We start from the raw sequence: 13320 nt of genomic DNA, 5'->3' as shown, positions 1-13320 counted from the left end.
GTCCTTCCGGACGGCCTGGGTCATGGCGTCCTCGAGTGAGTTAGGTGGGGGATGTAATGCCAAGGCATCCTGTAACCGCTCGGACAAGCCTCTGCGAAAGAGTCCGGAGTGTGGCATCGTCCCAAGAGACCTCTGCAGCCCAGCGGCGTAATTCTGTACAAAACCACTCAGCCGAGTGTTTCCCCTGACAGACACTCATCACCATGTCCCCTGCCAACCGTACTCGGTCCGGCTCATCATATATGTGCCCGAGGGCCTCAAAAAACGCATTCACAGACTCTCTCTCAGGGGCAGTGGGAGGAAGGGAGAAAGCCCAAGCTTGTGGGGACCCTCTTAACACACTTAATGACCCCAACCTTTTGACTTTCATCCCCAGAGGAACGTGGCCTCAAACTAAAGAAGAGTTTGCACCCCTCCATTAAGACCCTGAACTCCTTTTTGTCCCCAGAAACTAAATCAGGCAGTTTAACAGGTGGTTCTGGGGACACCAAAACAACATCACTCGACCCAGCCCCCAGAGACACAGCAGCTAAACCCCCCCACACTGTCTCAGAAACCTGCTGCTGAGAACGAGCCAGAGCTTGCTGCTCCAGAGATAAACCCTGATACATCTGACTCAGATTTTTCATTTGCTCAGCAAGAGATAGTATGGGATCCATATTTCTCAGCAGAGAAAGAAAAAAAAAACCCCAAAAAACTTAACGGTCAGTTATAATGTCAGGATCCTGTCAGCGCTGGCGTGCAGCCTCCGCTGAGCATGGACTCACCCGCACTGTAGGGGGGCCCGGGGTCAGGTACAGCTGGAAAGTACAGATACACAGGACCTGTGGACGCTGAAGTTTAGCAAGCAGTCACAGGACCTACGGTCACGTGACTGCAAGGGGGCGGGGCTTAGAGTCCTGCTTTCAGAGATAGCAGGACACTATACAGAAATACTCAGAGTCAGGCAAAGCGGAGGTCATACACAAAGATATCAGTAAAGTACCAGGGATGAGACAGAACGGATAGTCAGGGCCAAGCAGAAGTCAAAACCAAACAGACATAGAAAGTACCAAGCAGAATCCAAAGCATTATCCAGAGAACAGACCGAGTCGTACACAGAGAGTCAAGCAACCAGAACACAGCACAAACACACTCAGGGGTCACCACACAATGCCAAGGGCGAAAGTATAACTGACGGGGATAGGAGCGTCCTGAGGCTATAAGAAGCCTCTCCCAGAACCAGGGAGAGGCCACAATCATAGCCCCAGGTGTGCAGGTAAGCCTGCACTGGGATCACAATCTTTAACCCAAGAAATGCCAGTCATCAGCACTGGTTCCAGACATTAACCCCACGTGTGCGAGTCAAACCCGCACTGAGATCATGACAGATATGCTTTACCCGGATAATGAACTCAAGTTGGAGAGTTAAGATGGAGGATAGGTAAACACATGCATCCTATGATATACACAGATGCAAAATGGCCCTTCTTTGTCCCAGAATACATTGCTTCCTTCCCACAAAGCATTGCTTCTGTTAAAGTCACAGACTGAAAATGTTATCAAAGACACTGCTATAAATTCAGCCACCACTAGATGGTGCTATAACTAACCCAGCACATAAAACAAACATTCTTTGCACTATTCAGAGGGCAGAACACGTATCGCTAGCATATACTGACACCGCAGAATCCGTATCGCTAGCAGAAACTGACACTGCAGAATCTGTATCTCTAGCAGGTACTGACACCGCAGAATCCGTATCGCTAGCAGTTACTGAGACAGCTGCATGAATCCTTGGCTTTTTACGCACGTTAACTGTAGCCAGTATAGGTAGGCCTCTTTAACTGGTTCATAACATTAACTGAATTAGATACACTGCCATGAGATGTGCCGGGCAAATTAGAGGCGTCTGACACCGGAGGAATTAGCAGGCATAGTTGGAGATGCTGGTGACGGTTGTATAGTATGCGCCACCTGTATAATCAGCATCGGACTGGAACACCTTGGGCCCACCAGAGAAAATCATTCTCGGGGCCCACTATGTAGAGATAAATACAAGACCACCAATTGTGCGGTAAAACACACTAATATCCGGGTATAAAATAAGGTAGTACAAATCTTAATTATGTAGCTGGAGTTGGGGTAGCCTCCCTCATAGAATATAAAGCAGCCCCCTCATATAGTATAATGCAGCCTCCTCATAGAATATAATGTAGCCCCCTCATAGAATATAATGCAGCAATCTCACAGAATATAATGCTGCCCACCTCAAAGGGTATAATGCTGCTCCCTTGAAAACCTCAAAAAGAGGAAAAAAAAAAATCCTCCAAAAAATTCAGTTACAAACCAGACAGGCCCAAATACATCTGCACTAATCCAGGGTGCAGCGGACCCAAGTAAAATGGCAGCTGCACAGGTGCATAAATACCAAATGAAACAGCCAGCTTACAATCAGGGATTGGCCGTGTGGTACACCAGTGCTGAAGAAATAATCCACATGTGGCAGTGTTCACACAGGGAATGCAGGGCTTCTGGCTCACAACCTCTTAGTAACACCATATAGGGGGGGCTGCCCAGTGCTAACTAGAATGCATCCCGTGTGAACAGAGGCCACAAGTTTGCAGAACCATTTGGGCCCAACTGCACCCTGAAAGAAATATAAAAAGTGCACAAAAAACATATCAATATATGTAAGGTATTGGTTGATATTAAGGCCTTAATACGAAAGCTGGCAAACTGCATCAAAGTTCCTTACACTTGCCAGTCCTACTCTAACATAAAAACCACAGAAAGAGGAAAAAATCCTCCAAAAAATTCAGATACAAACCAGAGAGGCCCAAATGCATCTGCACTAATCCAGGGTGCAGCAGACCCAAGTAAGAATGGCAGCTGCACAGGTGTATAAATACCAAATGAAACAGCCAGCCTACAATGAGGGATTGGCCGTGTGGTACACCCGTGCAGAAAAAATAATCCGCATGTGGCAGTGTTGACACAGGGAATGCAGGGCTTCTGGCTCACAACCTCTTAATAACACCATATAGGGGGGCTGCCCAGTGCCAACTAGAATGCATCCCGTGTGAACAGAGGCCACAAGTTTGCAGAACCATTTGGGCCCAACTGCACCCTGGAAAAAATATAAAAAGTGCACAAAAAAACATCAATATATGTAAGGTATTGGTTGATATTAAGGCCTTAATACGGAAGCTGACAAACTGCGTCAAAGTTCCTTACACTTGTCAGTCCCTACTCTAACATGAAAACCTGAAAAAGAGGAAAAAAAATCCTCCAAAAAATTCAGTTACAAACCAGACAGGCCCAAATGCATCTGCACTAAGGCTAGTTTCACACTAGCGTTTTGGAGCGCAGCGACGGCCTGCGCACGGCCGCCGCTAAGCCCCGCCCCCTGCTGCGCCCCCGCCGGTAGCTCCGCCCACCGGCGCATGACGCTGCATGCGCCCTGCGTCCCCTATCTTTATCACAGGGGGCGCAGGCCGTGCGCAGTATGCGTTTGGCGGCGCATGCGTCCTTTTGACGGTGCGCCGACCTGCGCCAAACGCAACCTGCTGCATTTTGGTTGCGTCGGCGCACCGTCAAAAAGGCGCATGCGCCGCCAAACGCATACTGCGCACGGCCTGCGCCCCCTGCGATAAAGATAGGGGACGCAGGGCGCATGCAGCGTCATGCGCCGGTGGGCGGAGCTACCGGCGGGGGCGCGGCAGGGGTGGGGCTTAGCGGCGACCGTGCGCAGGCTGTCGCTGCGCTCCAAAACGCTAGTGTGAAACTAGCCTAATACAGGGTGCAGCGGACCCAAGTAAAATGGCAGCTGCACAGGTGCATAAATACCAAATGAAACAGCCAGCTTACAATCAGGGATTGACCATGTGGTACACCAGTGCAGAAAAAATCCTTACATATATTGATATGATAATATTAATATATTAATAGAGATAAATAGATACAGAGATAGATATAGAGATAGATAGGTATACATACACAGTGACGGACAGACGCTGGGCCCCCTCCATACACAGTGACGGACGGACGCTGGGCCCCCTCCATACACAGTGACGGACAGACGCTGGGCCCCCTCCATACACAGTGACGGACAGACACTGGGCCCCCTCCATACACAGTGACGGACAGACACTGGGCCCCCTCCATACACAGTGACGGACAGACACTGGGCCCCCTCCATACACAGTGACGGACAGACGCTGGGCCCCCTCCATACACAGTGACGGACGGACGCTGGACCCCCTCCATACACAGTGACGGACGGACGCTGGGCCCCCTCCATACACAGTGACGGACGGACGCTGGGCCCCCTCCATACACAGTGACGGACGGACGCTGGGCCCCCTCCATACACAGTGACGGACGGACGCTGGGCCCCCTCCATACACAGTGACGGACGGACGCTGGGCCCCCTCCATACACAGTGACGGACGGACGCTGGGCCCCCTCCATACACAGTGACGGACGGACGCTGGGCCCCCTCCATACACAGTGACGGACGGACGCTGGGCCCCCTCCATACACAGTGACGGACGGACGCTGGGCCCCCTCCATACACAGTGACGGACGGACGCTGGGCCCCCTCCATACACAGTGACGGACGGACGCTGGGCCCCCTCCATACACAGTGACGGACGGACGCTGGGCCCCCTCCATACACAGTGACGGACGGACGCTGGGCCCCCTCCATACACAGTGACGGACGGACGCTGGGCCCCCTCCATACACAGTGACGGACGGACGCTGGGCCCCCTCCATACACAGTGACGGACGGACGCTGGGCCCCCTCCATACACAGTGACGGACGGACGCTGGGCCTCCTCCATACACAGTGACGGACGGACACGGCCTCCTCAATACACAGTAATGGACGGACACTGGGCCTCCTCAATATACAGTAATGGACAGACACTGGGCCTCCTCAATACACAGTAATGGACGGACACTGGGCCTCCTCAATATACAGTAATGGACAGACACTGGGCCTCCTCAATATACAGTAATGGACAGACACTGGGCCCCCTCCATACACTGTAATGGACAGACATTGGGCCCCCTCCATACACAGTAATGGACAGGTGACACGGGGCCCCCATACACCGTGACGGAGAGACACGGGGCCCCCTGCATACACAGTGATGGACAGGGATGGATATGGTGACGGGACCCCCACATACAGTGATAGATGGACAAAGGACCCCCATATGCACACAAGCAGATACAGAGGCATTCCATATACAAATACTATAATAATACACATTTGCTGAACACTTACCCAGAAAAAAATGTATTGCACACTTGACTTTAGCCGTAGGCAGCAGCCCAGCTGCTCAGCAGGGTGAGAGCTGAAGCCAGCACAGCTGGCATTTTACCACCCCCGGGTTAGCCCCCCCTTAGTGAGAATTTGGGTAAAAAATGATTACATTCGTTAGATCTTTGTTAGATCCGGTTTGATCAACCAAAACTAACGTTAGATCACCCCTACAAAATGAGATATTTATGATCTTTTCCAGGGTGGGCTAACCCATAGCTAGCCCCCCCAACTATGAAATTTGCCGTTTTTTGGATGGATTCTGATAGATATTCGTTAGATCCGGTTTGATCAGCAAAAATTAACGTTAGATCTCCTTTCGTTCCCGAGATATTGGGGGGGGGCCGGTGGGGGGTTAGCCCCCCCTAATTTGAAATTTGCAGTTTTTTGGATGGATTCTGATAGATATTCGTTAGATCCGGTTTGATCAGCAAAAATTAACATTAGATCTCCTTTCGTTCCCGAGATATTGGGGGTGTCAGGTGGGGGGTTAGGTACAGGTTAGCCCCCCCTAATTTGAAATTTGCCGTTTTTTGGATGGATTCTGATAGATATTTGTTAGATCCGGTTTGATCAGCAAAAATTAACGTTAGATCTTTCGTTCCCGAGATATTTGGGGTGTCAGGTGGGGGGGTTAGGTACGGGTTAGCCCCCCCTAATTTGAAATTTGCCATTTTTTGGATGGTTTCTGATAGATATTCGTTAGATCTGGTTTGATCAGCAAAAATTAACGTTTGATCTCCTTTTTTTCCCGCGATATTGGGGGTGTCAGGTGGGGGGTTAGGTACGGGTTAGCCCCCCTAATTTGAAATTTGCTGTTTTTTGGATGGATTCTGATAGATATTCGTTAGATCCGGTTTGATCAGCAAAAATTAACGTTAGATCTCCTTTTGTTCCCGAGATATTGGGGGTGTCAGGTGGGGGTTAGGTACGGGTTAGCCCCCCCAACTTTGAAATTTGCCATTTTTTGGATGGATTCTGATAGATATTCGTTAGATCCGGTTTGATCAGCAAAAATTAACATTAGATCTCCTTTCGTTCCTGAGATATTGGGGGTGTCAGGTGGGGGGTTAGGTATGGGTTAGCCCCCCCTAATTTGAAATTTGCCATTTTTTGGATGGATTCTGATAGATATTCGTTAGATCCGGTTTGATCAGCAAAAATTAATGTTAGATCTCCTTTTGTTCCCGAGATATTGGGGGTGTCAGGTGGGGGGTTAGGTACGGGTTAGCCCCCCCAACTTTGAAATTTGCCATTTTTTGGATGGATTCTGATATTCGTTAGATCTGGTTTGATCAGCAAAAATTAACGTTAGATCTCCTTTCGTTCCCGAGATATTGGGGGTGTCAGGTGGGGGGTTAGGTACAGGTTAGCCCCCCCTAATTTGAAATTTGCCGTTTTTTGATGGATTCTGATAGATATTCATTAGATCCGGTTTGATCACCAAAAATTAACGTTAGATCTCCTTTCGTTCCCGAGATATTTCCGTTCTTTTTCTGGGGAGGGCTAACCCGTAGCTGTCTGAATGCAAAATCCTACAGAGACAAGTAGCGGCTTGGAAAATTCATTGTGGCGGTCTGGACTAGAAATAGGAAAAGCAAATGACTCCAGTAACAGCAAACGTCGCATGTCACCACTGGATATAAGGCCTCTTTCACATGATCTTAGTTTTGTCGTGTAATACGCTGTGTTTTTCATGCATGTGTATTTCACGATGAAATGTACCCATTGAAACCGATGCATTTATTCTCATATGCGTTATTTTCACGCATACGCAAATGCATGTAAAAAAAAATAACAATTACAGGATGTTCTATTTTGTAGCATATTACACGATTAGCCCATTAATACAAATCACTGGGCTGCGTGAAATATGACGGGAAATGTGCAGTGACAACGCTGCATTTTTAACGCGCGCAATACGCATATGATCATGTGAAAGAGGCCTAAAGGTAACATAACCACTAGTGCGGTCTGCAGAGCGCCCGTGTAGCTAGTTTCTGCCTATGTATGGTCACTGTATAGGAGTAATATTGGTCTTTGCATGGTGTTTTATTCAGTCACAGTATGGCAGTATTATTTCATTACTACGTTTGTGTAACTCTCATCAGAGTGGGGGCAAGTAGGAAATCTTGGGTGCGTTCCCACATTTTTTTCCCAGAACTTGACCCCTGGTAGTAGCTGATCTGTAATCCAATGTGAGCATGTGATGTATGGTGCTGAAGGGGTTCCCCGGGATTTCCCCAGGCTGCAGAACGCTGGTGGGGTGACGTCACCCCCCCAGCAGGAAAGCTCAGGGAATCCTTACAGTGCCACAACAGAGGGATGCCGGAGAGCAGTGCTCCCCTGCACATCGTCCTCCCGCTTCGCTGCAGCGGCACCGGTACTCATGGCCTCCCTTGCTGTCCTGTGGGTCTTGTACTGCAGGGCTCGTCTGTGGTTCCCTGGCATTTCCCCGGCATAGGACACTGGAGGGGCGATGTCACCCCGCCAGCAGGAGACACCAAGGATCCCCTGCTGTACCACATTCAGAGTTTAATTCCGGCTCAAAGAAAACAGGTGTCATATTTAAGCAGTGTGAACTTAGCCTATGTCAGCAGATAAACGTTGATATGCGTCTGACATATCAAAAGTTACCTGAAAGCTAAATACAGGGCAGGAAACGCAACAGGTGGCATAGCGGCGGAACAGAGGAGCGCAGCATGATGGAGCCGATCACATGCTCATCAGCTCCCTAAGCACTGCATGATGCCACTGAAAACCACATGTGGAAAAACCAGGTGGGGCAATGGCTTGAAAACCCACTTAGCTCCTTTTACATTTGCATGTAGTTTTATCAACACCATGTCTCCACTTTTGAGTGATTTTGATCCCACCCTCTGTTTGACCCTGTTTGTGATCCTTTTCTTTGGATGTTCAGCTTCACTTCAGTCATAACAGCAGGCAGAGAAACACATCCTCGTACAAGTGTGATCACTAAATGTGAAGGTCGGTATTGATTTCCTATGTATGGCATATTTCTATGCAGGAAGGTCTGATCTGCTGTGTGTAATCTGTGCATGTGTGTGTATGGATCTGCTGGTCAGTGTATGCAGATATGGATGGCGGCAGGAGAATGGATGTACAGAGCTGTGTGTTAGGAAATTAAATCTCACTTTAAGCACATAAGTGCACAATAGGAAAATGTGCCAAGTAGCTGCAAACCAGTCCTTTACTTCAAGCCTCCCCATTACGTTATTTGTGTTGGCCAATTTATTCATATATAGGATATTAGTCATTCACACGAGTGTTGAATGCTTCACTGAAATGCTGAGAACTGGCAGCAGAGCTGGGTCTAGTGACCACAGACCCCATGGCCAGCCTAGTCGTGCTATTAGATAGCTGGCATGCGCCTAGTTCTGGGCGCTAAAGCACCCAGACGGCACCTCGGAGTGGAGCGCCACTGGTGTCATTATTCTGTGTGTCTGCAGGACAATACAGGTCTGCTGCCAGCTGCATAGGGCAGCATTAGGTGGAAGATTCCCTTTAAGCACACCAACATATATAAATCCAAAAGAAAAAGAAGCATGATGCCCACTAAACAGGCATTCCCAGCCTGATGGGTGTGCAGAGGCATGCAGTCTGAGGCAGCTAATTATCTCATCTGTCTCCTCCTCCAGCTTCTGTGTTCAGATGGCGGACATCATCCAGTATACTTGATGATCTCCCCTGCTGGCACTGTTCACTTCCATGCAGGCTCATGTGCAGATTGCAAGTACACAAGAGTGTGCCAGACGTCAGCGATCCAACCACGTCCAGCTCTTGAACCAGAGGAGAAGGGGCCAGAGAAATGAGAGTCGGTGGCCTGAAGCTGCATTGAAAATTATTAATTCTCTGAGGGGCAGACGACAGGCAGTGCTCTGACCGTCAGTGAATGACGGCAAGAATAATGCTGCTAGCAGCATTCTCTCCCCACTACTTTCCCACCCAGTCTTACAATGACATGACGGGACGGTGAAGTAGTGGGGAAACAAAAAATTGTAATGATGGTCCCATTCACTTTGAATCGGACTATCGCCTCACCTTTTTTTCTTTCCTGCCATGATGGCAGTCATTGATGGGGAAAAATTGTGAGCATGGACACAGCGTTATAGAGTATCTGAACCTTTACTCTGCATTCTGTCATGTTGTCATGCTGTGGCTGATTCCCACAGCATGACAGAAAACTGTGTGCAGCTGCAGCTGTGCGCCAGGCCTCCTGCAGCCCGCCGTGCTGCTGCAAATGCAACGTCCTCCCACCGCCAGAGCCAGAAATCGCTTGACTGATCTGGCAAAATGCTAAATGAGTCAAGGATTCCACTCACCAGATTCGGCGGGGGTAGGGGGTCCCCCGACCGGTGCAGCGGCATTGGTGGACAGACGTCCCGCCGCACATAACTTACTGTCATGCTGTGGCCAGCAGCCATAGCATGACAGAATTAAAAATAAATAAATAAAAAAAAGTTACGGTACCCTTTAGGCTGTGTGCACACGTAGCGACTTTTAAGCGTTTTTGCCGCGATTTTCGGCTCGAAAACGCTGCGAAAATGCTTAAAAATCGTGTACAGAACGCCCCCCATGCATTCCTATGGCATTCCGCACATGCTGTGCTAATGCTGCGCTTTTTTCCGCGGTGGAATCGCATCGCGGAAAAAATCGCAGTATGCTCATTCTTTTGTGCGGAATCGCAAAGAATTGCCGCGATTCCGCACCCATAGGAATGCATGAGAATCGCTTACTTCCCGCATGTGGCTATGCCCACCATGCGGGAAGTTAAGCGTCTCACGTGCGGTTGGTACCCACGGTGTGGAGGCGAGGAGACTGTCCTCCAGGCCCTGGGTACCATACCCCTGTAAAAAAAGAATAAAAAATAGGGGTATATTTACCTTCCGGCGTCCCGCGATGCATTCCCGGCCTAAACGTTCCCAGTAATGCCTTGCGGCAAGGCCCTGTAATGACGTAGTCTCGTGAGATCGCTATAGCAACGCGAGACTACGTCATCACAGGTCTCGCAAGGCATTACTGGGAACGCTGAGGCCCGGGAATGCAGCGCGGGATGCCGGAAGGTAAATATACCCCGATTTTTTTATTTTTTTTTCGCATTTTAACATTCTATCTTTTACTATTGATGCCGCATAGGCGGCCTCAATAGTAAAAATCTGGTCACACTTATCAAACACTATGTTTGACGAGTGTGACCAACCTGTCAATCACTTTCCAAGCGATGCTTCAAATCGCTTGGAAAGTGCTTGAATATCGCACGCGAAAATCGCGGCAAAATCGCGATCATAATCGCGGTAAAATCGCGGTGAAATCGCGCGGAAAAAAACGCGCGATTTCTGGTAAGGAGTCCGGTTTTTAGTAAGCGTTTTAAAACGCTACGTGTGCACATAGCCTTAAACAAAATCTATTTTTTGATGACGGTTCAACTTTACAAATGAAATTCCAACCAAAAAACTGAGATGTCCATGGTGTATTGGCGATTAAGTAGGATCACTTTCCATGTTACATGCAGTAATGTTTACAGACAATACATGTAATACAAGTAACAACCCTCACATACCCCCATCTTAAGCAATAATGCCCCCAAAGTCAGTAATGTTGCCTTCGCTTTGCTCTCCTGTGTGTCCTGAGTCCCACTCCTCACCACCTGCTGCACAGCAATATGACTGACATGGCAGCAGGAGCGAGTGGCTGCATGGAGCTCATCATCCCGCTCACCTACAGGAGGGCTGCTGCTGTCTGAGCTGATCCGACATCTGCAGTCTGGGTCCGGACGCTTAGGAGGCAGTGACACACAGCAGCGCTTGCCAAGCTCCTCACAGGCTGAGCACACTACAGCCTCTACTAGGAGCTAAGCCGGCCTCGGAGGAGCGCTCTGACCGCCACGCACTTCTTTCTATCCAAAGACTGTTCCTCCATTCCTAAGTAGGGTTTTTGTATGAGTGAAGAAAAACTAAAAGGGAAATGGAGATAAATTTATTGAAATGTTTAATCTCATAGAATACCAATAATAATTTACAATAAATATTCACGAAAGATGTAGGCTGTATCTGAAGAAGAGAAGGACTGAAAATTCCCATGAGTGCAAAGTAACTCAAACAAAGGAAAGAAGAAGAAGAACAGTAACCCCCCGGTGTTGGGGTGTTGGTGTTCTTCTTTGTTTTGTTTGAGTTACTTTGCACTCATGGGAATTTCCAGTCCTTCTATTCTTCAGATACAGCCTACATCTTTCGTGAATATTTATTGTAAATTATTATTGGTATTCTATGAGATTAAACATTTCAATAAATTTATATCGAGTCATATTAGCAATTTTCTTTGTTTTTTGTGTAAGTCAATCACCGATAACTCAGGAACTTCGTCTAGATGTTAAAATGTAGGTGTTCTATTTATATTACAGGGATTTGCAGTCCTAAACTTTCAGGTTTTCACTGTTAAATATCTATTTCTGTAAGGTATTACTTTTACTTGTGTTTTTCACTGTACTAATAAGATTTATTTGTTTGATAATTAAATTGATTAAAAATGAAACCACATGAGGAGTTTTTGTTTAGTCTATGTACAGGCTTTTTTAACCCCTTGACGACCGCCCATTGACTTTTGCCGACGGGGCTAGCCGGGCCTTATTCCTCCGCCATAGAGTTTTCACGTCGGGCAGGGAATGGCAGCCCCAGCTTGCCCCATCGGCAATCGCAGGATCCCAGCTGTCCTACCGTCAGCTGGGATCCCAACCCCCAAAAATTAAATATTTTAATATTTATTCCACACGGTAAACGCCATAAAAAAATAAAAAAAGCCATAATTTCTATTTTTTTCACTGTTTGAGTCACAAAAAAAGGCATAAAACGCGATTAAAAAAAAATCGGATATACCCCAAAATGGTCCGAATAAAAGCTATAACTCTTCCCGCAAAAAATGAGGCATCCCACAGCTCCGTAGTCAGACAAATAAAAGCTCTACGGGGCTGCGCATGCGGCGAGACCAAATCCTCTTCAATTATTTTTAAAAAAAATGTAAAAAAAAAAAAAATTTCATAAATTTGGTTTCGGTGTGTCTGACCTGACACGGAGAATAAAGTTATTCTGCTATTTTTACCGCACGGGAAACTAACTAAAAATAAAACTCAGAAAACATTAGCGTAATTAATTTTTTTTAAATTTTCTCTCTCCTAAAAAATAAATAAAAGTTATACAAAACATTATTTGCACTCCAAAGTGGTGCCAAGGAAAAATACAACTTGCTAGCTATGCAAAAAACAGGCCCCCTGTACTTTGAAATTTGCCGGTTTTTATATGGATTCTGATAGATATTCGTTAGATCCGTTTGAGCAGCGGCGACTTCGGCGGAGGCCAGTTGTGGGCAGCATCAGGACTTCACTGGCGATGTGTCGCGGCGAGGAAGGGGGGGAATTGTGCTGCGATGACTGCGAAGAGGCGGGCCTGTAGGCATCATGGGGGACGAGAATGACTCACTGACCGAACTTTCAGATTGTCCCACTCACTCACCACCTCCTCACTTCACTCTCTCTCTGTTGGTCTCCCCCAGTTGGACCCCTCCTCTTCTCCATCTACACCTCAGGACCGCTGCTGAACCGGATCTAACGAATATCTATCAGAATCCATCCAAAAAACGGCAAATTTCAAATTAGGGGGGGGGCTAACCCGTACCTTACCCCCCCACCTGACACCCCCAATATCTCGGGAACGAAAGGAGATCTAACGTTAATTTTTGCTGATCAAACCGGATCTAACGAATATCTATCAGAATCCATCCAAAAAACGGCAAATTTCAAATTAGGGGGGGCTAACCATACCTAACCCCCACCTGACACCCCCAATATCTCGGGAACAAAAGGAGATCTAACGTTAATTTTTGCTGATCAAACCGGATCTAACGAATGTCTATCAGAATCCATCCAAAAAATGGCAAATTTCAAATTAGGGGGGGCTAACCCGTACCTAACCCCCCACCTGACACCCCCAATATCT

This window comes from Dendrobates tinctorius, unplaced genomic scaffold (assembly GCF_039654945.1).
Source record: "Dendrobates tinctorius isolate UK_male_01 unplaced genomic scaffold, ASM3965494v1 ptg000184l, whole genome shotgun sequence".
NCBI lineage: Eukaryota > Metazoa > Chordata > Amphibia > Anura > Dendrobatidae > Dendrobates > Dendrobates tinctorius.
The sequence above is the reverse complement of the archived record's forward strand: the minus strand, read 5'-3'. Positions refer to the sequence as shown.